We start from the raw sequence: 25,134 nt of genomic DNA, 5'->3' as shown, positions 1-25,134 counted from the left end.
GAGTTCCAATGGTTTAGAAATTGAGGATTCAATCACCATGGGGTGACTTGCTTTAGATTGCTTTCCACATTCACATCCAAGACAGAAAGTATCATTGCTGAACTTGAGGATTGGAAGACCTCTGACTAGTTCTCCGGTGACCAAATTGTTGATGTATCTGAAGTTGAGATGAGCTAGCTTACGGTGCCATAACAAGCTGACTTCGGATACTGCTTTGGATAGGAAGCATAACTGCGATTTGCCTATGATCAGGGACACGTCCAGAGAATACATAGTACCTTCGGATCGTGACTTGATCAGACACGTGCTCCTATCGCTTGTGATTACAGAGCAAAATTGGTCATCAAATTCAACTCGATGGCCTGCCTTACATAGTTGACCAACACCGATGAGATTTTGTTTAAGGCTTTCTACATAAGCAACCTTTTGAATAGAGAAGTTTCCCGTAGTAAGAACACCATAACCTCGGATTATCCCATTCGCATTGTTATCGAATGTGACATTTCCACCGTTGTAAATTGGCCTGAAATCCCGAAGGTATTCTAACCTTCCGGTCATGTGCAAGGAGCATGCACTGTCGATTAACCATTCTTCTTCTTGTTCCTCCTTGCACAAAGCCTGAGAATTACACGGTTAGTTTAGGCATCCAAACTAGTTTGGAGCCTGTGCTAAAAGATGAGTTTCTGAATGATGCATGAACCGAGGTTGCAGGGACTCGTTTCGTGTTAAATTTTAATCCTAGTCCTGGGTATTTGTGATTTTTTGGAGTGTTGCGTTTTTTAGAAAAGTTACAAGGTTTCTAAAAAGGATCAGATTTGACATGAGATGAACCATTTTGAGAACTACATTGACATTGGCATGCTGAAATTTTGTCTTTTGCTCTGACTCTTTGTTTGATCAGCGATCTAAATGATGAGGTAGGCTTGTGACCGGTCCGAGGTTGGTAAGATCTGACATTGGTGCTGTTGGAATTTGAAAACGTTTGTTTCGAAAAAAGATTTACCACGTGTAGATTCTTCGGACCTTTTTGTTGGGTTTGGTAAAATACCCTTCCACTTGTTAAAATTTTTATGTGATTTTAAAAGTGTTGGAGTGGGTAAGATACCCTTCCATTTTGGATCATCTGAGGAATAGATTTGAAAACCATTGCTTCGAAAAGACCTTACACTCTTTTGGGTTGTGTTAGATGAGTTAGGAATGACTGTTGAAACTGTACATTCCTTTTTGCATGTTTTCTTGATGGGAGAGTTTTTTGAAAAATAGTGAGAGAAAACAAACTTTTCTGGACTCTTAGATTTTGGAAATCTGATATGTGTTTTGTTTTTAGAAAAGATTTGTCGATTTGTGCCTCGGGATCGAATTTCCTCTTTGAAAGCCTTTTTTGCTAAGGTTTTTGGAGAACCGCAGTCATTGGTGTTCAGCTGCAGTTTCCTGGAAGCCTTTGAAATTTTTTGAAAACGAGGGCTTGATTCATCCGAACTTGAAGATTCAGGGTTTTGAGAGCATTGACCCACTTCAAAGTTCTCTATGGGTAATTCATGATGAATTGGCTGAAGAGTCACAAAGCTTTTTATTGAGGACTGCGGTAAGGATGATTTGACTACCGCAGAGTAAGTATGAGTTGTGACTACAGTGGGACTTTTGTGGGACATCTGCGGCTCATTAGTATGGGAAGTCCTATGAGACTTCGGGACTCTCTATGACAATTTCTTCATCAACAACTGATGAAGTCTGAGAATTTGGATAGATTATGCCACATATAGGTTTTTGATCACTTGTGTGACACGAAACCTCAGGCACAATTTCCTCTATGACACAATTATTACTTAGATTATGAAGTCTATCGAAGTGTGTTATGATATCTTCGGGAAAGGTCTTGTCATTGACTGGGAAATGAAATTCTCGGTCCGGACATAGAGTCGATCTTTGTTAAACCGGGGTGAGGAATCCTTTGCGGTAGGATATCCATTGGACCAACCCGAATTTTATGTATTGTCTACAGTTCCATTATTCACCAAATTTTCAATAGCTTCACTTTCATTGAACAGTTTTTCTATTAATCGATTTAAGCGTACAATCTCACTCTGAGATAAATCTCTTTGGTTCAAAGCTATCTCTAGTTGTGTTTCACTCAACATTCTTGCATCTTTTTCTAACTCTAACACCTTTTCTAACGTAGCCATTTTGAGTCTTTTGTTGTCCAGTCTTCCTCTTACATGAAATGTCTCTTGGGAGGCTATGTTCTTCTCATCTAAAGCTTTGTTATAGTCTGTAAGGACGGCAGCACATGTGTCATTCAGATTGTCTACGAAGGGTTGACAGTCATGCATGCTATAGTTTAGAGTTTGAATCATGAGTTTTACCTGTTCGACGATGCTTAGAGTTCCATCCTTTTCCACGTAGCAGTAGTTCTTTTCCAGCTTTGTAGGCCCATCATCATCCGTAGTTGCCAGCATGCAGATTTTGCCCTTTCCCTTGTCACTGCTGATGGCCTCTTCTTCATCTCCGGATGACCAAACTTGATGGTCTCTTTTGACATGGGCTACGTATGCCCTAGCCTTTTCCTTTTCTTCCAATTCTTGAGCCATTCTTAGATAGAATGCTCTGTCTTTTACTACATTTGCCTTGCAATCTTTTGCAAAATGATTCTCTTTGTTGCACTTGTGACAAATCACAACATCACTTTTGTCTTCTGAGGGAGTACCGGAGTCAGTGGTTTGGATGGACTGCGGTGCCTCATTTGGTTGGGTATTTTGAGATTATGGTGGTGGATGAGAACTTTTGGTATAACGAGAATGGTTATTCTTCGGATTGAAGTTACGGTTGAATGGAGGTTTGTTGAACTGCTGATTCTTACGAAAAAAAGGAGGTGGTAGCCGGTTGAACTGTTGACTAACAAGAGCAATAGCCTTCTGAAATTCTTCTTCATCATCATACTCTGAGTCGGCTTCGTATGACTGCGGTGTAGTGTCATACGAGGAAGAGTATGATTGATTATGTGGAGCTTGTGCCATAAGAGCGAGTGGTCCTCCGAAGTCAGCACATTCTTTCAGTACGGTGGATTCTTGTGCTTGCAGTTCCCCGTAGAGCTTGTAGAGAGACAAAGAATGAATCTTTCTATCCCCTTGAACTATCATCTTAGCAGTAGTCCAATGTCTTCCCAAACCGTTGAGAAACTGAAGGTTTGTTTCATGGTTACTGTGGATGGTACCAGCATTCGATAACTTGGTGACTATCAGGTTGAACCTTTTAAAGGAGTCTTCTAAACTTTCACCAGTATGAGCTTTGAAATTGTTGAATTCATTGAGTGCAGTTGTGAGCTTCTTATCTTGAGCTTGTTCTGAGCCTTCGTACAAATTCTTGAGAACTTCCCAGATCTGTTTTGCTGATTTGCAGTTTATGATAATGTCGAAGTTGTCAGGAGCAACTCCACAAGAGATTTCATAAAAAGCAACATCATCATTTTCCATTTTATCGAGATCATCTTTGGTGGGACGGTTCATGACTGGTTGTCCTCCTCCTAGTCTGGCCGTGGCGCCATCAGTTTGAACTAGGGTAAGAACAGGGACATGTGGTCCTCTTTGTACGGACCTCCATACATCTCTACCAAGTCTCCTTAAGTATCTTTCCATTCTCTGAGACCAGTGGTGATATTCATTTGCCACCAATATTGGGGCTCGATTTGAACCACCAACACTGTTGGAAACATTCAGAGATAATGCTAGTGCTATTTTTCATTGTTTTTTTTTGAAATTTTTAAGAAATGAGCTTCAGTGGTACAGAAGGCCCTTTGAAAATCAGAGTTTTGTTTTTCAAAAAGCAACCACTATGGCTCTGATACCAAATGTTGAGAGAAAAACTTGAGACACACTTGAACAAACGTTAGAACAAGTATGGTTGCGGAATAGTTTATCTCAAAGGATCTAAAAGCTCAACAATAATAATAAGTTAACGAGTTAGATAATTAGAGAGTTAGTTGCGGAAATGTAAGGAAATATAAATGAAAGCAGGTGTTATATCAAGTATACACATAAGTTGATTCATAACATGGAATGCATTCTGACCAAGTTAGTAAGTGAGATCAAACTTAGTGATTAAGTTACGAATGACTTGCTCCGAGGAGAAATAATATTCAGTTATGTTTAAGTGAACTTTGACAGTAAGGAGAGATTTAAGATGCGTAATCAGATAGAGGTGAGAGATGTAATTGATAGTCTAGAAGTTGTTTTAAATAAGAAAGATTGAGCTCTATATATAGAGACTGAAGAATTACATTGGATCAAATCTCTAAGAGTAGCCATGTAAGGCATACTGGACAATAGAGAGTACTACAACAAAGTAGATAAAGTTAAAATAAGTAAACTAGTAAGTAAAGCTGCGGTTGATGATGACTTCGGATGAGGTTGCTGATGAAGGTTGACTGCGGATCCTTGAGAGTTGCGGTAGCTCAAGTTCAAGAGGGTCACTTTTATTATTCAACAAAGGTCTATTGGACCGTTTAAGGTTCTTCAGAGGATTGGGAATCAAGCTTACAAGCTAGAATTACCAGAACAACTAGAGGGTATTCATAATACCTTTCATGTATGTTATTTGAGAAAGTTCACGGGAGATGTGCCCGACATAATTCCCATTTCTGAATTAAGGATAGATGAAAACAAGAGGTTAATTGAAGAACCAGAGGCAATCGTTGACCGTAAGACTAAGAAGTTGCGACGCAAGATGGTCGATTTAGTGCTTGTGCGTTGGAAACATGTGAATGGGCCAAATCTCACCTGGGAAACGGAGAGTGACATAATGAGTCGCTACCCGCATTTGTTTACTGATATGTGATTCCAGGGACGGAATCAGCCTAATGGGGAGAGAATTGTAACGCCCGTGTTTCTAGGCTAGGCATTAATATTGATGTGATAGTCTAGGTTAACCTTTGTAACTCATTTTGAAGAAATGAAAAAGAATTATGTGAATATTATGTGTTTTATGCTTAATTACTAGGATTAAATTAATTAAGAATAAAAATGAGCGTCGAAAATAAATATTAGATAAAGCCGATATCTATTAAGAAAGTTGTAGTGGTCGTGACAAGGATTACGGATATATAAAGAATGCCGAAATCCGAGTTATAACGAAGAAGTTATGACCTGTCGAAGTTTCGCGACAAAACCGGCATGGTGTCGAATGACATAAAAGTGAGTTTTTGATAAACTACTTTTTATCCTCAGTGATCTAAACGAAAGTCGTAGTGTTCGTTCAACCGAGAGTATGTATAAAAAGAACGCCCAAATCTGACTTCGTATGAGGAAGTTATGATTTTCTAAGATTCAGCTTAGCAGTAGACAGTTAAAAACTCGAATTTTAGATCGAGTGATTTTTAGCCGACACAACCTAAACGAGAATCGAAGGCCTCGTAAATAGTAGTACAACGGTAAAAAGACAGACGAAAACGGACGTCGGATGAAGAAGTTATGAATTTTTAACGGATTTCCTATCCCGATCTATTAAAAATAATAATATAAAAATTAAACTCAAAATTAGCCGACGAAGTCTAAACGAAAGTTGTAGAGCGTAATTTTACCTACCCGTGCATATAAAGAATGTCAAAAATGGAGCTCGTATGCGAAAGTTATGGATTTTAGAAGTTTGGGACACAAAAATCAAAAAAAAATCACGAAATCCGAGGAAAATCGCATGGACCTTAGCCGGCCACGTCACCTCGCACGCGATGATGCCCGGTGTCCAACGCACGTCGCCCTCTCCTTGCATCCGAGGTGCGGTCCTCTGGAGAGACCCATTTTTATAACGAACGGTGAGTGCAGAAGAAAGATATCTCGAGATTAATCGTGTTTTTGGAAGTATGAACACGAAGAACATATTATGAGTTCATAAAAAAGACTAAGAACAAAGAGAGAATAATATTGATATTGCATGAAGAACATGGTGGGAGAGAAACTCTCCATGGATGGGAGAACCCACCACTTCTCTCTAGGATTACATTGTAAGAAAAGTAATCACTTACTTAGAAAAAGTGAGCTAGCTTTTTTAAATAAATGACCAACTCTCCCTTTATATAGGAGGGAGAGTATTTACACCATATATACAATAAAGGGAAAATACAACCTAATAAACACTCATTATTTGTGGAGCATTTCCATGCACCAACATTCTCTCCCGAAATGCTTACAAATGATGAGAGATCCAATAAGTGATACAAGGCTATAATACAGTAATCCGACTAGCAAGTGTGGTAATAAAATGAAACCAAGTGCTGAAATGTCTCTAAAACTCTGAAGTGTCTGTGAAGTCTGAAACTGGCCATGAATCTCTAACAATGAAGGTCTTCGGCTTCAAAGCACAACCAATAAAGCAGAAAAAATAAGATCCAAATCTTCAAACCAGTCATAATCACCCGAAGAAGGAGGTCACCATGAGCAAGTAGAAGATCCAATAAAAGAAACACTTCGGGTTCAAAAGTATGAAAAACATGTCGAGTTCTCGAATCATAATACACCGAAATTCTTCAAAGAATAACCTGCTAAAAATGTGAAGCATCCATAAAATGAAGTCCGGATAAAAATAATGTGAGTCCAAAAACATGGTCTAGCAGTGTCGAAAATTTGATCTAAGGACCAAAAATAAGTGCCACGTCACATTGCCAAAATAATCTTCGTCTTCAACATATCACAAATCCAAACTCGTGAAACCATAAGATCTGAACCGGATGCGAACACAAAATCATCATGTGGTAGAGTCCGAATAATAAATAATCTGAATCGGAACACATCGAGTAATGCCAAAAATTTGATCCGTGAGGACCAAAAAGAAGTGCCACATCGCATCACTAAATAAATAATCGTCTTCAGAAGTCTTCAAAATCCAAACCCAAACAATCATAATAACCAAATCCGGATGATATTCTCTCCCTATTTTTGATAACCAATGACCGGATATCAAAAATCAACAAATCATCGGATGGAGAGTGTCGGATACCAAGAGCTAATAGAAAAGCTCTCCCTAGATGTATGAGGGGTCTCGATAAGAAACGAGACAAAGTAAAAGAGATACTCTTGCGGTCATGAGGAGGCGGTTGACATAGTTGCTGAAGCTGTGCTGAGAATAATCTGTTGTGCCAAAAATATATCCAAATATCCAAACTGCGGTGCCGGAACACTTGAAGTGGTCTTCAATAGAGAATAAAGTTCACATGCTCAAGATACATGATTCGTCAACCAAAAATCAAGAGCGACAAGTCATAATATCCCATAAAGTGAAGAATGCAAAACAACTTTGTTGATCAATCGCCGTTGCGGTGCAAGCATCACAAAAAATAATATGAAGTCCGACTGTGGTAGGAGTATTCCTCCAATAATAATAACCGGCATGAAATGAACCAATGTGACAATCCAAGGTTCCGTTGTGGCAAAAATTGGTGTTAAAAAAATAATTGGTCTAAAAAAAATTGGTTTTAATAGAAAAATTGGTTATAATAAAAAAATGGCTAAATAAAAAAATGGCTAAATAAAAAAATTGGTGTTAAAAAAAATAAATGGCTAAATAAAAAAATTGGCTGAAAAATAAATAATTGGCGTTAAAAAAAATTGGTGTTAAAAAAAATTGTCGTTAAAAAAAAATTAACTGAAAAAAAATAATACAAAAAAAACTGAATAAATAAAAAAAATGAGGCTTAAAAAAAATAAGAGGGTTAAAAAAAAGGGGGAGGGCTGATGAGAGGGGAGGAAGAAGGAAGAAGGAGGGAGGGGGAAGAGGAGGAGGGAGGGGCTGAAGAAAGAAGGAAGGAGGAGGGAAGGGCTGAAGGAGGGTGGAGAAGGGAGGAGGCTGAAGGAGGAGAGGGGGCGAAGTCTGGGAGGAGGGTGGACCGTAGGTAGGAGGCTGCGGGTCTAGGAGGTTGCGGATGATAGGGGGTGGTTTGGGTGGGAGGTGATTGCGGGTAGAGTGGGAGTCTTGGGAGCAAGGGATGGGTGCGGGTCTAGGCTGAGTGCGGATGGCGAAGGCTGCTTATGAAGTGATTTGGGTGCGGACGAGAAGATGTTGGTTGCGGTCCGAACCGAAGTGAAATGCCTGCGGTGCGAGGAAAGCAGGCTGTGCATGCTAGACTGCAGTGGAGCGCCTGTGGTCTGAACTGCGGTAGAGGCGAGACTGCGGTCCAAGCAAGGAAGAGTCTGAACCGAGGGCAACAGAGGGTTTTTGGTTGCGGGTCAAGGGCTGCTGACCGAGGCTTCGGATGGGATTTGGGAGGACCTCAGATAATGGCTAAGAAGGGGCTGCGGGTAGGCTTCTAAGGGGACTTCGGTAGGCAGTTTTTGGCTGCGGTCCGGGGGGCTGAACAGATGATGAAAAATGCTATTTTTCGATGAAAAATGGTACCGCAAAGGTCATTTATTCATATTTTAATAAGGGAATCTTTTTATAAAGCATTTTAAGTCAACATGTGGTCTTGGGAAGGCAAATGGAAGAGTGTGCAGGGGGTTTTAAGGGACAAAAGGTGATGGGAAAGGACAATGTCACATGGTTTTTGCTTGGGAAGGCAAATATGAGTGAATTACTCTTTACCCAAAAGAGCAAAAAGGACAAAATGCTTTTCACAAACATAATTTACGTCCAAATGGTCTTCAACATTAGATTCACAGTAGGAAACATTAGAAGAATAGAAACTTTATACCTCTTGTGAAGAAAAAGTTGCTGGGAAAAAATAAAATCCACTTCTCTTGAAAATAAGCCCATTAAATTTGTGTCTTCTCATCCAAGAAAAAAGAGCTCCTGGAACAATTTCTTCAACCTTTTGGAGACCACAAAATTAATTTCTTCACCAAATATTCTTCATTTCTTCAACAGCAAAATAATAATAACTTTTAAGAACATCTTCTTCCAGCAATAAATAGAATGAGCAGCAACAGCAACAATTTATTTTACTAAGATAGAATCGCCCAGAAAATAGAACTAAAAACGAACTTCATAAAAAAAAATTCCGGTAAGAAACCCGAAATTTTTTTCTTCCAGAAACACGGAAAAATCACAAGATAATCACCGAACGGGAGTCGTTCCCTTGAACTAATCGTGAGATCTTCAAGGTACGGCTCTGATACCAATTGTAGAGACCCATTTTTATAACGAACGGTGAGTGCGGAAGAAAGATATCTCGAGATTAATCGTGTTTTTGGAAGTATGAACACGAAGAACATATTATGAGTTCGTTGAAGAAGACTAAGAACAAGAGAGAATAATATTGATATTCATGAAGAACATGGTGGGAGAGAAACTCTCCCTGGGTGGGAGAACCCACCAACTTTCTCTCTCTAGAGATTACATGCTAGAAAAGTGCAATAGTAATACTACATAAAAAGTGACCACCTCTCCCTTTATATATGAGGGAGAGTAAATACACCTAAAATACAATAAATGGAAAATACAACCTAATAAACACTCATTATTTGTGGAGCATTTCCATGCACCAACATTCTCTCCCTAGGATTATATTGTAAGAAAAGTAATCACTAACTAAGGAAAAGATAAGTTGGCTTTTTTAAATAAATGAACAACTCTCTCTTTATATAGGAGGGAGAGTATTTACACCATAAATACAATAAAGGGAAAATACAACCTAATAAACACTCATTATTTGTGGAGCATTTCCATGCACCAACATCCTCTGCTGATCCGACACGTGGCTTTGCGCTGGCGCCTTCCGAGCTCCGCCTCGTGTCCCTCTCGTCTGCGAGCTACCTGCCTTCCCCGTGTCAGCATGCGAACCGAACCATGTGCTCCCCTTTGGCCGAGGCTCTCCCCTATAAATAGTGCCTGCGAGCCTTCTCGGATAAATTTAGGAAATTGTGTCACACCCCCGGACCAGACGGCGGAAACGTCCTGAGGCGGGTGACTTCATTGTGCAGTATCATAATAATTGAATATAAATGAAACAGAGCAATCCAAACATCATACATTGAGATAACAAACTTACATTGTTTACATATTGTATTTGTTCTTCGAGTTACACAAAAGAGACATAAGTAGAAAATTCCAAGCTACAGCTAAATAGTCCTGCATCCGCGTCCCTTGTTACCTGCTTACTAGATCCTGAGAATACAAGTCGTTTTGAAAAGCGTCAACTAAAAAGTTGGTGAGTTCATAAGCATTTTTGTATAAAATCGTCTACACTTGTTTAGAGTCGTTTGTATTGTACTTTCAGAAAATCCGATATTTTCTATGAAATCGTTTGAAGTCTTCCCTTGAAAATCATGGATATATGTGTGCATGTCATTACTTTTATTCATCCTTATAAGGAGTGATTTTGAAAAGTAGTGTGATTTGTAAAAGCGAGTTGTGTACGAGAATAGTTCTTTTGAATAGTAATAGTCAACCGTTTCCAGAAAAAAATCCCTTATTTTCAAAAAGAGAATATGGTTGAAATCTTGTTCCTCTTATCGATTAAAATTGAGTGTGCGTTCTAGTTTATCGTTATCAAAATCGTAGAAAATCGTTTGCTCCAGAAAAAACTCTATTTTCTGCTATAAAATATTCGTAAGTTCTAGTTCCAACTATGTACATGTGTGGGTTAGATTATCGTTTTCAAAATCATTTACAAATGTTTTCCATGGAGTCCTACACTTTTTAATTTGTAAAATAGCAGTATTACGACTCTATACTTGTTAGGAGAAAGAATCAACATAGCTATTGTGGACGTTCTACGCTATGAAAAAGGACAGTCAACGCAACAAATGCGGACCAACACTTATCACGTGTAGGATAGTCGACACAATGTGACAAAATTTATTTATGAGGTTTTCCTTACATAAATTTCTAGTTAATATAACATATTCTAGTGAGCCGTTATAAACATACTAATCTGACGAAGTGCCTGTTCTGGCGTTTCTCAGGTGCCCTCGGTTTGGAAAATACATTTTTCACCCTAGACTGGCTTGTCTAGCAGTAGCGAACAACGAAGGTGTGGGGTGTCAACCCCGTATAGATCTATACACAAATTCCCGCTCTCCCTCCAGGAGACTCTGGCTATAACTCCTTACAAGACTTAGACGTACAGTAATATTTTTATATTTAGGTACTTTTGAGATTTGTCTGACTAGAATATTAACAACCTTTTGAGCAATCTTTAGAGATCCATTATTTGTTAGATAAATAATGAAATTCGTACTTATTGAATATAAATATCGTTCTCGTTCCATATCGTTGATTATGCTCGTTAACTAGGTGCTCGTGTTCGTTCCTTTTCGTTTATTGAAAAATAAGTCCTTTTAGTCAAGAGAAAAAGTGTCAAGTTATCATTTGTATAAATTTATAACTGCCGGTTATGACACGCATTTTCTGTTTTATAGCATATAGAACATTACTTATGTTGTTGGAGGTTTTACGACAACAGTTTATGACATGCAAATATTTCTGTCATAAAGGCTCTATTTGTGTATTTTCTTGACGCAAACTTTTATATTGATTATTTATAAAATACTCTCTGAAAGTTTGCAAAATAGTCACAAAGTTCCCATTTTCGAAAATCACTAAAAATAGTGTCAACTTATCAAGGTTCCTTTTTATAAGTTTTATTTCTAGACATGAAAGCACATATAAAGGGGTTAAGTTGGACACATCCAATAGTTGGGAGTCTCTTTTGTACACAAAGTATCCTGTGTTCCTTATGAAGTTGTAAAATCTTACGTTCATGAGGATATTAGTAAAATAATAATATAATAATATTTCACACACACATGCAAACATTCGTATAGATGCAATTATTCAAGTATTTAGGCAAGATTTGACTTGTACTCTTCCCCAAAAACATTAAAATATTGAAAAAGGTGGGGTATGAAGCTCACCTTAGTTGACTTGCTGGGTGATTTGAGGAGCTGAGGAGGAGTTTCCAAGTTCTAACACTTGAGAGTTTCTTTGAACTTAAAAATATCCTAAGAATAATTTTTGTGTAAATGTAATGAAATCTTAGAATAATGTGAAGAATTATTGCTCAAAGAGGATAAGAATACTCACCAAAGAAATCTGGGAATTTCTTTTGAAGAGATGAAGTTGAAGCTTGAAGGAGTTGATAGCACTCTTAGAAGTTTGTTGGAGATGAAAGTGAGAAGTGGGGAAAAGGAAGAAGAGGAGTTCACGTATTCTAAGTGATGGGATAAGAGTGATATGACACTTGCTTGGAGGACTGGTGTACAAGAATTATATCCATGGGTATTTTTGTGTTTAACTGGGATTTGCTTGGGAAATGAGGAATTTTCATCACATCATAAAGTCAAACTCTTTGTCCTCATCTTGATTTAGGATAAGATCTTCCTAAATCCCAAACATTTATTTTATGTGAATATGTTTAAAATAATTGATTTTGGCATAAAATAGGGGTTTAAGAGGTTTAGGATAGGAAAAATACGAGTTTGGTGTGATTCCCGGCGTCAAAATGCCTTAAAATGATAAAATAGTCCGGAAATGATGAAAATCCGGAGTGAAATGTTGCTCCTACGAGGGTCCGAAGTCAAACTCATCATTCCGGAGTCATTCTTCCATTTCCGGAGCAAAGGGGTAAATTTCCAAAGCCATCTATCAACTTCCGGAGTCAGTAAGGCGAGTTCTGAAGTCCTTTGCGCAATTCCGGAGGTCCGAACCGAAGATGCGAGGGTTGGCCAGACTTCCGAAGTAGACCTAAGCAAGGCGTTCCGCAGCTTACACCTTCCGGAGCATTAAGGAGGTCCGAAGCATGGGGGTTCCAAGGATGTGGCTTCTCTTGGCACCTTAGGAGGCATTCCTGACTAAGAAGGTTTAGGACCAAGAGGGTTCCGGACTAAGAGGGTTCCGGACCAAGAGGTTCAGGACCAAGAGGGTTCCGGACTAAGAGGGTTCCAGACCAAGAGGTTCAGGACCAAGACGGTTCCGGACTAATAGGGTTCCGGACCAAGAGGTTCAAGACCAAGAGAGTTTCGGACTAAGAGGGTTGCGGACCAAGAGGGTTGCGGACCAAGAGGTTCCCGACCAAGAGGTTCCCGACCAAGAGAGTTCCCGACCAAGAGGGTCCTTTTGGGTTTCCTCTTCCGGTTTTGAGCTGTTTTCGACTAAGGAACGTGCTTAGAGAGATTTGAGAGAGATTTGAGATACGTGGAGAGATTTGGGAGAGATTTCACATTCTAGGAGAGATTTGGGAGAGATTTCACATACTTGGAGAGATTTCGCATATGGGAGAGATTTGGGAGAGATTCTACATACTTGGAGAGATTTGGGAGAGATTTCACATACTTGGAGAGAATTGACAGAGATTTCACATACTTAGAGAGAATTGGGAGAGATTTCACATACTTGGAGAGAATGGGAGAGATTTCACATACTTGTAGAGATTCGGGAGAGATTTCACATACTTGGAGAGAATTAGGAGAGATTTCACATACTTGGAGAGATTTGGCAGAGATTTCACATACTTGGAAAGATTTGGGAGAGATTTCACATAGTTGGAGAGAATTGGGAGAGATTTCATATACCTTGACAGATTTGGGAGAGATTTCATATACCTGGAGATATTTCATTCTAACACTTCATGGCTCATTAGGAACTCATATTGTACTCTTAAATGTGTTAGCACAAGTCTCACCATAGTCCTTACTTACCTGAGGACGGAATTTCCTAGTCAAAAATGCTAGTTGTGACAAATTGCCACTTTTACCCCCTAAATCCCTATTTCAGATATTTCCACCTCCCCCGAAGCCCCAGTATTATACCAAACACCAGAAACACGTCCCGGAGTGCCCGAGAAACCTGAGAAATTTATGTTTTCGGTTTTGTAGCCCAACCCACGCAGAGCCCGGTTTCTCAATAAAACTCCCGGTTTTATTAGAAACGATCGTTTTAGGAAACAAAGTGCTGCCTGATTATCATTAAATCAAGTGAGTGTATAGTCACTTTCATCTTACACATAAATATGAAGTATTTTATATATGTTTAAAATGATGTTGAATGAGTGTTTTATACATGTTTAAAATGATTTAAAATGTATATATATTTTATCTTCAAATATGTTGGGTAAAACATGGGTAGATAAAGAATGAGGGATAAAAGTACAGTATAGATATACGTTGATAGCTATGAATTTAGTACAGTATAGATGTACGTTGGTAGCTATGGATTTAGTACGTTGGCAGCTATGGACTTAGTGCATGTTGTATAAACCTTGGCGACGATGTGACTTTGTGCCTATTTGACATAAATTGCTGAGGGAAGCAATGTTGTCACCCCGATGTTTGTCTTATTCGACATAAATTGCGGAGGAAAGCAATGTTGTCACCACATTGGTTGTCTTGTTTGACATAAATTGCTGAGGAAAGCAATGTTGTTACCCCATTGGTTGTCTTAATTGACATAAATTGCTGAGGAAAGCAGTGTTGTCACCCCGATGGTTGCCTTATTTGACATAAATTGCTGAGGAACCCCCGAAGCAATGTTGTCCCCCCTAATGAAAATCCTTAGACTAGGTCCCTTGTGATAGTTGTTTTAGGACGTAAAGTGAGGATAACAGGAATGGGTAATTAGGGTTATTTTTGGTTGATGAAATTAATAAATTTATTGTTGATTGATGAACTTAATAAGTTTATTATTTATTGTAGGTTGAAAACCCTATATGCTCAATAGGCTCCCAAGCCTGACCCACTCAGCTTTTTATATTACAGGTAGTGGACACCGAGCATAGTCGGATAATGATGAGAGATTTTTGGATTATAGGCCAGTAGTTGTAAATAACTGTTGTAAGGCATATAATGTCTTGTTTATGATTTTGATCTGTATCGGAACATGACATCCCGAGGTTTTGATATAAAATGAAAATATATATTTCTTAAAGAAAGGTTTTGATAGATTTTTATCATGTTTTGTTTTGGGAACAAATTCCGCAACAACTTTAAAAAGGATTACTCTGATTTTATTTTAAAAAGCATAAATTAAATCGGTCTTTTCTGGCCGAGAAATTAGGGGATGTCACACACACACACACACACACACACACACACATATATATATATATATATATATATATATATATATATATATATATATATATATATATATATATATATATATATATATATATATATATATATATATATATATATATATATATATATATATATATATATATATATATATATATATATATATATATATATATATATATATAAGTCGTGCAAAACATAATGAGAAGAGAATAATAGTTACGTACCAGCCACAATGTCTGGTGCTGGCCGAGCCTCCTCGGTGGTCAACTGAAATGTGTGGCTCTTCACTGCCGGAACATCCGCCTTGGCAGGGCGGCCATCGGTAATCCTCAAAGTGGCGGGCGTAGGCGCCGCCACAGCTTCTCCACCACCCTGCAACTTATGACAGTTGAACCGCTTATGACCGACCTGGTTGTAGTGAAAACAAATCAAGCTCTTCGTGGGGCAGTCCTTGCTCAAGTGGCCCTGCTGGCCACATAAATAGCATCCTGAGCCTGTGACACGACAAGCTCCACTGTGCACCCTACTACACTTGGCACACCGGCTCTGACCCTGCTGACTCCTGCTGGAAGTGTCTGAGGTCTTAGGCTTCTTAGACTGACCCACCGCTGTATGTGCCTGCTCCGGCTTCCGCTTGTTGTAGAAGTCTAACTCCATTTCCCGCTCCCGGGCCTTCTCTACCATCTGATTCAGGGTTTTGCACCCTGTAAAGCTCACAAACTCCCGGATATCATCCGTCAACATGGAATGATATCTCGTCCTCCGCATATCCTCATCGGTAGCGTATTGTGGAATCAATTAAGCTCATTCCCGAAACTTGGCGGTGATCTCCTCGACAGTCTCGGTAGTCTGCTGAAGGTTATGAAACTCCCTTTACAAGCCGTTGCACCTCAATAGGTGGTGGAAACTCCTCATTGAATCCCCGAACAAACTCGGCCCATGTCCTCTCAGCCACACCAGGCGCTCCCACCTGGCTGGTCACCTCTCCCTACCAATCTCGGGCTCTGTCTCTTAGCATGCACGAGGAAAAACCCACCTTGGCCTCATCCGGGCAAGAACTCGTGCGCCGAGCATTCTCAATATCCGCCACCCATCATCGGCTAACGATGGGGTCCTTGACCCCGAGGAACTCCGGTGCTCCGCACGCCTTGAACTCCCAGAACGAGGGAGTTCGGGCTCCGATCTGGCCTGCATCAATCTCAGTTCTGAATGACCTGAGTCTCTCCTACATGATCTCCATTATACCTTCATTGACCGTCCCAAAGATCACTGGGGTAGCGTCAAGTATACCCTTCGTAGCCTCGACTGCAATGAATCATATACCTGACAACTCCAATTCGTCCCACAATAAATCAAATACCACAAGCCACCGCTTAACCCAAACCCCAGGCTGTCCTAAGATTTGCTCTACCCGCATAAAACAGACCAATCATTACAGGTTGCCTTTATGCATGCAAATTATACACAGAAAAGGATCAAATAGACTTTCGAATAAGAGATTCTACCTAGGATCACAACCAGACAAGGAACAGGAAATAAGGCCAAACCAATCATTCTAAGGCTATAAGCTCCTAACCGTATATAATTTTAAAAGCATACACATATCAAGTTCCATACGATTATCAAAGCTCAAATATCATTATAACATGGCTAACATACTGGGGAACTACTTATTTGAAAACCATTTTTACCATTTCCTTAGTTTGAGTCCTGACACACCCGAGAGTATGTCCGAATCCCTCAAACCAAGGCTCTGATACCAATTTTTACAAATAAAATTTTCATTTTTGAATACATAAACGCATTTCTAATATCAAGAAATCCAGTTATAATTGTTTTCAAACATAATTCAAATACAAATTTTATTCCAAACATCAGAGTGTCCCACAAAAATACGAGAGAGTGCACACTGCGCCATCAAGCTTTTCCCTTGCCCTTGGGCTCCGATGTAGCTGAAACAAATCCACAAACTGTAAGCTATTGCTTAGAGAGTTTCCCCAGAGCATACCCTAAGAAAAAATCACATAGCACATCTCATAACGGCCATAAAGACTACCTATACCACATACCAAATAACATCTTAGCTATAAAGCTATTTCTACCATTATCCATAAAGGCTATCTCTACCGTTAGTTGTAAAAGCTATCTCTACCATTAGCCACAAAGGCTATCTCTACCGATAGTTATAAAAGCTATCTCTACCATAGCCATGAAGGCTATCTCTACCGTATATTACAAGAAAGTCATGCCACACACCACTACACAACGAGTATACCAACTAGTATGAAATGGGCCGGCCTTGGTGCCTTAGACCCATTGCTATGGTGAGAAGACTCACCTCTGGAATGCTGAACTGGTAAACTGAAATCAGATATGTCCCACGCTGCCTCTTATCAACTGCCTATAATCATCAAGTGATTAGCTTAAAAACTTTCCCTAAATTCCCTTGGAGTCAACCCTTATCAAGGTCAACTGTCAAGGTCAAAGTTCACAGTCAAGGTCAACAGTCCATGTTCATCTCAACTCGTCGAGCACAACCAATCACTCGTCGAGTTCCTTGCATAACTCATCAACTTGTCGAGTCACTTGAGTGATTCGTCGAGTTCCATAATGTTTGTGGTTTCAAACCCTGAACCGCAAACCCCTGGCCGTAGACTCTTGGCCGTAAACTCTTGGTCGTCAACTCTTTGGCCGTAAACTCATTGGCCGACTCGTCGAGTCGATTAAAGGACTCGGCGAGTCATTTTAGTCCTTCTCGTTTACGGCCTTTTCCGGTGGGATCTAGACTCCCAAACTTCATATCTAGCCCTTCCTAGTGTAGATGTCACGTAAAGTTGCAAACTTTACGTGCATGCAAGGCCTCAAATGGCCATAACACCAAAACTAGTCTTCATACAAGGTTTTAATGCATGGAAAGGGATTAAACCTCGTAAAGGAGATAGCTTTATGTCATTGGGGACCTAAAGAGGTCCAGATCTGGAACCATATCCTTGTGATAAGTCCAGATTTGAGTATGACTCAGTTTTGCACCAAAAATGGCCATTTATTTCCAAAAAGAGGGATCTAAGTAACTAGAGCTCAAGGTCACGACTTTGTACCTCAAGATGGTGGCCAGTACTGTGTTGATGTCGGATCTACTGCTTCTCTCCTTGCTCCTTCTTGTTCAAGCTCTAAAAATCCTTCACAATCCACCAAAATCACTCACAAATTCTCTTACTCTCACTCAAGGGTGTTCACGGCCGCAAACTGCTTTCTATAGGGAGATAAGGTGCTAAGGGAGTCCACAAAGGTAGATAATTATCCTTAAATAGGGGGCAAACCCCGAAATTAGGGTTTTCTCTTTACAACTCCAACTCGCTGAGTCGGGTCTTCCGACTCGCCGAGTTGGTCCCGTTCCGCATCCATGATTAAGTGCCCCTACTCGATGAGTTGTACTCCCAACTCTCCGAGTCCATGCACCAAAACCCTGAAATTAACTAAATAAAATAACTACCTAGAACAGGTGTTAAATTTAGACTGAAACTTGTGGGAGGGCAGGATTGGAGTGGTGGCAGTTGTTCCTCCTTCTTCATCAAACATAACTTCCTCCGAATGCTCTTTGTCCGGATCTGTTTCTTGAAGATTGTGGTTAGGAGATGATGGAGTTTGTCCGGTGGTGAGCTCTTGGTCTTATTCATCATCAGTGGGGGCAACAAAAGGCTAATTTCTTTAGAGAGCTCTGTTTCGTATCGAGTTCAGAGTAGCTTCAACTTGAGACCTTGTAAGTTTGGAATGCCTCTTCATAGCCCTGTCAACAAAATCATACCATGCAGGATCGGTAACCCCTGGTCGTCCTGTACGCCTTCCGGGCATCAGACCAGTTGTGGCATCCGAAGTTGGAGGGACAACTCCAGCTTCGGAATTTTTGGGGACCGGAACAAGGTTTCCGGAGTGTGTGCGTGTAGAAAGAGATGGAATATCAACAATGAGTCGTGGGTTTGTTTCAGGGGGCAATGAACTTTTTTCAACACCAACATCACCTTGTTGGGAAGGTGTGGGTGGTTTATTAGCAGACTCCCCGTGAGTGTGTGCAAGTGGTTGTGAAACATAAAGGGGTACCTCGGATGAGTGGACAGGTGGGGTGTTCGGACGGCCAGAGTCAGCCGAAATGTCATGAGCACCTTCCTGTTAAGAGGAAGAGCCGACTTTTGGTTCTCTTTTTTGGTTTTGACTTGGTGGGAGAATATTTCCGTTTTGCAGATTTCTTTGTCTTCTTGGGTCCGGATGATGTTGGCTTGGCCACTTCCAGAGTGGGCTCAATGGGGACTTGGGTAGACTGTGTTAGGATGTGCACAGTCGAAGTCTCCAGATGCTTCTTCAAATGAATAGATCCGGAAGGGATATGGTCCAACATGTGTTGAGGCAATCTTCGGACAGGACCAAAGGAAGATTGGTCCGGAATTCTATAACTTTTAATTGCTTTAAAGGAAAGATATACCTCCTGTGGAATCGTGGAAACAGGAATGGGTTCGGACCTTTCTCTGTAGAGTTCCTGAATCGTCAAGGCCCAAAACCTAGGGCTTGAAATCTCTATGTCTTTCCTCTTGATGGCAAACTTGCGGAAGTCTTTCCATAGCACCTCCGGAAGATCGACAACATTGTTGCGTCCAGAGTATATGCTGTAGACTACATGCATCCAGTCTTTTCTAAGGGTGTCCATGCCACCTTGCTTTCCGGACAGCCCACGGATGATGAAGTGAATCAGCACGGTCCATAGTCTAAAAACGGTTGATTTTTTGAAATCATTGGCCTTGTAATCCTGGTTGTACCTAATGTGGTTCAAGAAAAGTTGAAATTCTTCGGCAGTTGGTTCTTGTACCTTGAAACCCTTGGGGTTTTATTTTACACCAATAGCGCTAAGAAATTTCGATTTGTGAATGGGCACAATGCTATTACCTGTGATCTTGGTATGCAACTCATTGTCATCGATTTTCACTCAGGTGAATGTTGTGTAAAGAAGATAAAGTGGAAGTGGAGGTTCAAGGATTTTGGTTAGAGGGATGGAGATGGGATGATTTGCCATGAATTCGATCATTACTCTGATGGATTCATCGTAATCCGTAGGATTCAATGACAAAATTTGGGTTGTATCCCTGAGAAAGGGTTCAGGCGAGGTAGAGGATGAAGATCCCTTGGGTGATTTCTTCTTGGCAATCAATTTCTTGGGTGTTGAAGCGGTTTGAGTGGGTTATCGTGAAGATGATTGGGACGCCATTGTTGAAGGTTATGATAGCTTGAAGAACACGATGACCACAGAGAATTTAGAACTTTTGGAGAGTTTAAGCATGTAAAGAGGTAAATGGGGGTTTAAAAAGGTTTATATATGTGATGGAAATGGGTCGGATCAGAAAGTGTAATGATGAGGATCCGAAATTGAAATGGGTCGCATTTAATGTGTTGCCGTTTTGAGGGTGAGTTGACTAATGATGATGAAAGGTTTCAATGGAACGAAGTGAGGAATAGAAACCGTCAAATGGCGATGGGATGTTTGCTTTAAAGGACGTGCAAACATGGCACGGTTTTCAAGGAACACGATAAGCATCTTTTAAGAGTAACCGTTTGAAAAGGTATGACCTTAAAAACCTTTGGACTTCTGAATGATCGATTCCGGACAGTTGGTGATCCAAAGGTTAAAGAGATGAGTTCCAGATCATGGAGTTTGAAGAAAAAGGTCCGGAATGTGATCAATCCGGAGAGAAGCTTTGAGATTCCGGAGACAAAAATCATGTGGAAAATTTTGGAGTGAAGTTTTTTTTAATGATTTCCGAAAAGGTTTTGAGAAATGAGTTCGGAGCAAAAATGCGAAATTCCGAAAGGATTATTTTGGTGTTCGGAAGAGAAATTTGAAAGAATTTATGGAACAAGATTTTGAAAAATTTGGAGTGGGATTTATGCAAATTCCGAAGAATGAAATACAATACCTTTCTGGATTTAAATTCCGGGATGATCTTATGAAGTAAATTCCGAGGTGAAAATGTAACTATTGACTATGTGGCCTGAGGTCATCATATGATAAGATGAACAGTACAACTAAAAAACTCAAGTGGTGGTTAGTAATAAAGACAAGTAAAATGATCCTATGTATTCCGAGAGACAATAGTTCCGAGATAAAAGGAGTTTTGAGTTCGAAACCAATTTTCTAACTGATGTTACCATAAGAGAGAGCAAGTCTCTTGAAAGAACTGAGGACCAGGCATCATCATACCCATCTTGTTCAGAAACACATTAAATTTGGTTTCGTTTAATGCTTTAGTAAAGACATCAGCAATTTCATCGTCATATGGAACAAAAATGAGTTTAATGTTGCCATTTAAGACATTATTTTTTATGAAATGGTACCGTATGTCAATGTCCTTTGTCATGGAGTGTTGGATTGGATTGTGCAAAATCGCAATGGCACTTTGAGAATCACAATAGATAGGAATGTGTTGAAAGCGGTAACCATAATTCAAAAGTTGAGATTTCATCCATAGAACTTGAGAGGTACAGCTGGTAGCAACAATGTATTCTGCTTCGGCTATAGAGAGTGCAATGCAGTTGTGTTTCTCGGATGACCAACTAACCAATCGACCACGTAAAAATTGACAGCCACCCGATGTGCTTTTTCCATCCAATTGTAGACCACCATAGTTTGAATCTGAATATGCTTGAAGTAGGAAGCTCTTATTTGCTGGGTACCAGATTCCGAGATTCTTTGTGCCTTAGAGGTATCGGAAAATTTGCTTCACAACCAAAAGATGAGACATTTTTGGGTTGATTTGAAATCTGGCACACAAACATGTGGAAAACATGATGTCCGGACGACTTGCTGTGAGATATAGTAGGGATCCAATCATTCCTCTGTACTTCTTTTCATCAACTGCTACACCTGAAGGGTTGGCAAAGATCTTGTGTCTGAAACCCATTGGTACCTTGGTTGAGGCACAGGTGTGTCCATTGAGTACATTTTGAGGAGTTCCAAAATGTACTTCTCTTGGTGAATGAAAATTCCGCTGTTGGTCTGTTTGACTTGAAGACCAAGAAAGAAGCTTAATTCCCGATTTATGCTCATTTGAAATCTACTGACTATTAACTTAGAAAAGTCAGCAACCATTGAAGAATAAGTGGATCCGAAAATGATGTCGTCAACATAGATTTGGACCAGCATGAGATGCTTTCCATTTGACCATCGGAATAGAGTGGGATCTAAAATTCCTCGTTGAAAACCTGAACGCTTGAGAAAATCGGTTAGGGTCTCGTACCATGCGCGAGGAGCTTGCTTAAGGCCGTAGACAGCTTTCCGGAGTTTGTAGCAGTAGTTCGGATATGAAAGATTAAAAAAACCGGGAGGTTGTTGAAGATATACTTCAGTGTCAAGTTCACCATTTAGAAAAGCACTTTTGACATACATCTGGTAGAAAAACACCCATCTTGGTTTGTTTTGAATGATAACTCTTGCCTCATCTAACTTGTAGCGAAACACCCATCTAGTACTGACAATGGGATGGTTCTGAGGGGGAGGGACGAGAGACCAAACTTCATTTCTATCAAATTCTGCTAATTCTTCTTGCATGGTTGTAATCCAATCAGCATGTTCGAGTGCTTCTTTGATGGATTTAGGTTCAACCATTGAGATAAATGCCGAGAAATGACATTCATGTTGAAGACTTGTAGCAGATCGAGTTTGTACGCCAGCGTTTGGATTTCCTATTACTTGGTTCAGAGGATGATCCTTGGTCCAAACATGGAACCTTGGGAGTTCTTGTGCAACAGATGATCCAATATCAACAATAGGGTTGAGTTGCTCCCGCTAAATAGTTTGAACATGTGGATGATGCTCCCCCTAAACTTTTGAACCAGATAGGTTGACATCATCTTCAGCTGGGAATTCAAAGAAGTTTGCATCATCATTAATGTTGATAGGATTGGAATCCTCAAAATCAGCAGCTGCATCTTCAAATCTATCCACATTTGATTCAAGGGAAGAGTGACCATTCTCCCCCTCAACCTGAGAATGTTGAAATGGTTTGGAATCAAATGGAAGAAGATTTTGGATCGGACCGGACATTGTTTGAGAGACCGGAGCTTCGGACATGGTTGATCTTGTTTGAGATTCCAAATGAAGAGCTGTTTCTGAGGGTCCGAATAGGGTCTCAAAGTCAACTTGAAGAATTGTTTGTTGGGTCGAACATCCTGGTGTGGGAGCATCAGACTCCATAATGTGAGTTGTAACATAGGTTGAGCCAAAATTCCGAATGAAGTTGTCATCAAAGGTAACATCAAAGCTTTCTTATATAACACGAGTTCTCTGATTAAGAACTTTGTAATCCTTTGATTTGGAAGAGTATCCAAGGAAGATGGCTTCATCAGCTTTAGGTTGGAACTTGGTAAGCTGATCACGGTTATTCTTGATGAAGCATCTGCATCCGAAAACATGAAGAAAGGAGATAGTTGGCTTTCGACCCTTCATGGCTTCATATAGTGTTTTGTTGAAGCATCGATTGATGATACCTCTATTCTGAGTGAAGCATACAGTAGAAACAACTTCAGCCCAAAGATAGAGTGTCAGGTTTGTAAAATTATGCATGGATCGAGCAGCTTCAACGAGTGTTCTGTTTCGTCGTTCAACTACACCGTTTTATTGAGGAGTGTAGGGAGCAGAAAAATTGTGGTCGATGCCCTTCTCGGTAAGGAAGTTTTCAATGGAGAAGTTAGTGAATTCCGAACCACTGTCACTTTGGATTCTCCTTATAGGGAGTTTGATGAGAACTTCTATTCCTTTGATAAAATTGATGAGCTCAAAGGCTGTTTCTGATTTCAGCCTTAGGAAGAAGACCCAAGTGAACCTTGGAAAGTCATCCACAATCACAAGAATGTACTTTTTGTGATGCAGACTCTCTACTATTGATGGTCCACACAGATCAATGTGTAGAAGTTTGTAATGGTTCCGAGATAGATTTTTCAATGATGATGGGATGACCTTTCTTTAACTGCTTTCCACACTCACATGCATCATATAGATGGTCGTTTTCGAATTTGTGGAGTGGCAAACCTCTAACCATTTTACCCGAAACAAGATCATTCATATATCTGAAGTTCAAGTGAGCAAGCCTTCTATGCCATAACCAACTGACGTCTGGAACAACTTTTGAGAGTAAGTAGAGTTGGGGCTTGCCAATGATCATGTTGATGTGAAGAGGATACATGTTCTTGTTGTGATTGGACTTGATCAAGCATTACTTTCTATCTTCAGACATGATGTAGCTGTGTTTCATACAGAATTTAACTCGACGATTTGTGTCAGTGAGTTGAGCCACACTTATCAAATTGTGCTTCAAGTCAGCTACATAGGCCACGTTTGAAATGGAGAAGTTGCCATTGGTAAGAATGCCATAAACTTGGATATGATAATTTGAGTTGTTGCCATACGTCACATAGCCAACATTTACTGCAAGTTTGAGATCACGCAGAAAATCCTTCTGCCCCGTCATGTGCATGGAGCAAGCACTGTCAATATACCATATTGTCTCTTGCTCTGAAGCACAGAGTTCCTGCAAAATTAGTGAGTCGTGGAGTTTTTAGGCTCCATGTTTGGTTTTGGGACAAAGGTCCGAGTCTTAGGCTTTGGAAGCGACTTTTGAGCAACAGTTGGTTTAGAGAGTTTGTTCCGAGATTCCTTACGAAACAAACAGAATGACATGGTTCTTTCATCTATCCAATAGTCATATTCAATCACAGAGGAGTTTGGAACAGCTTTCTTTGGACTTTGAACTTCTGGAGTAGTGGTTACTACTTTTTCTTCCGGAATGTGATTTTTTACTTTCCACACAAAGTTCTGATTTGAAGATTTTGAAAATTTTATTTTCTTAACACTTTTTGGTTTGCTTGATGGCACATTTGATTTTGAAAGTCGAGGTCTAAAAATTGTCCCATCGGATATTGCCATGAAAACAGTTGAAACAGTCCGAGGAGAGGTGGTTCGGATAGATGTGGTGCTTACTCTTGACTTTTCCTGAGTGAGACTAACCATTTTCTTTTGTTCTACAGGACTTGGAGGATTTGAGGGTCTTTTGAGGATCTTAGTGGGTGTGAAGGAGTTTTGACTATGGGTTGATGAACA

The sequence above is a fragment of the Lactuca virosa genome, chromosome 5 (genome assembly GCF_052849685.1).
Source record: "Lactuca virosa cultivar CGN04683 chromosome 5, Lactuca_virosa_CGN04683_v6, whole genome shotgun sequence".
NCBI lineage: Eukaryota > Viridiplantae > Streptophyta > Magnoliopsida > Asterales > Asteraceae > Lactuca > Lactuca virosa.
Note: the sequence above shows the minus strand (reverse complement) of the source record.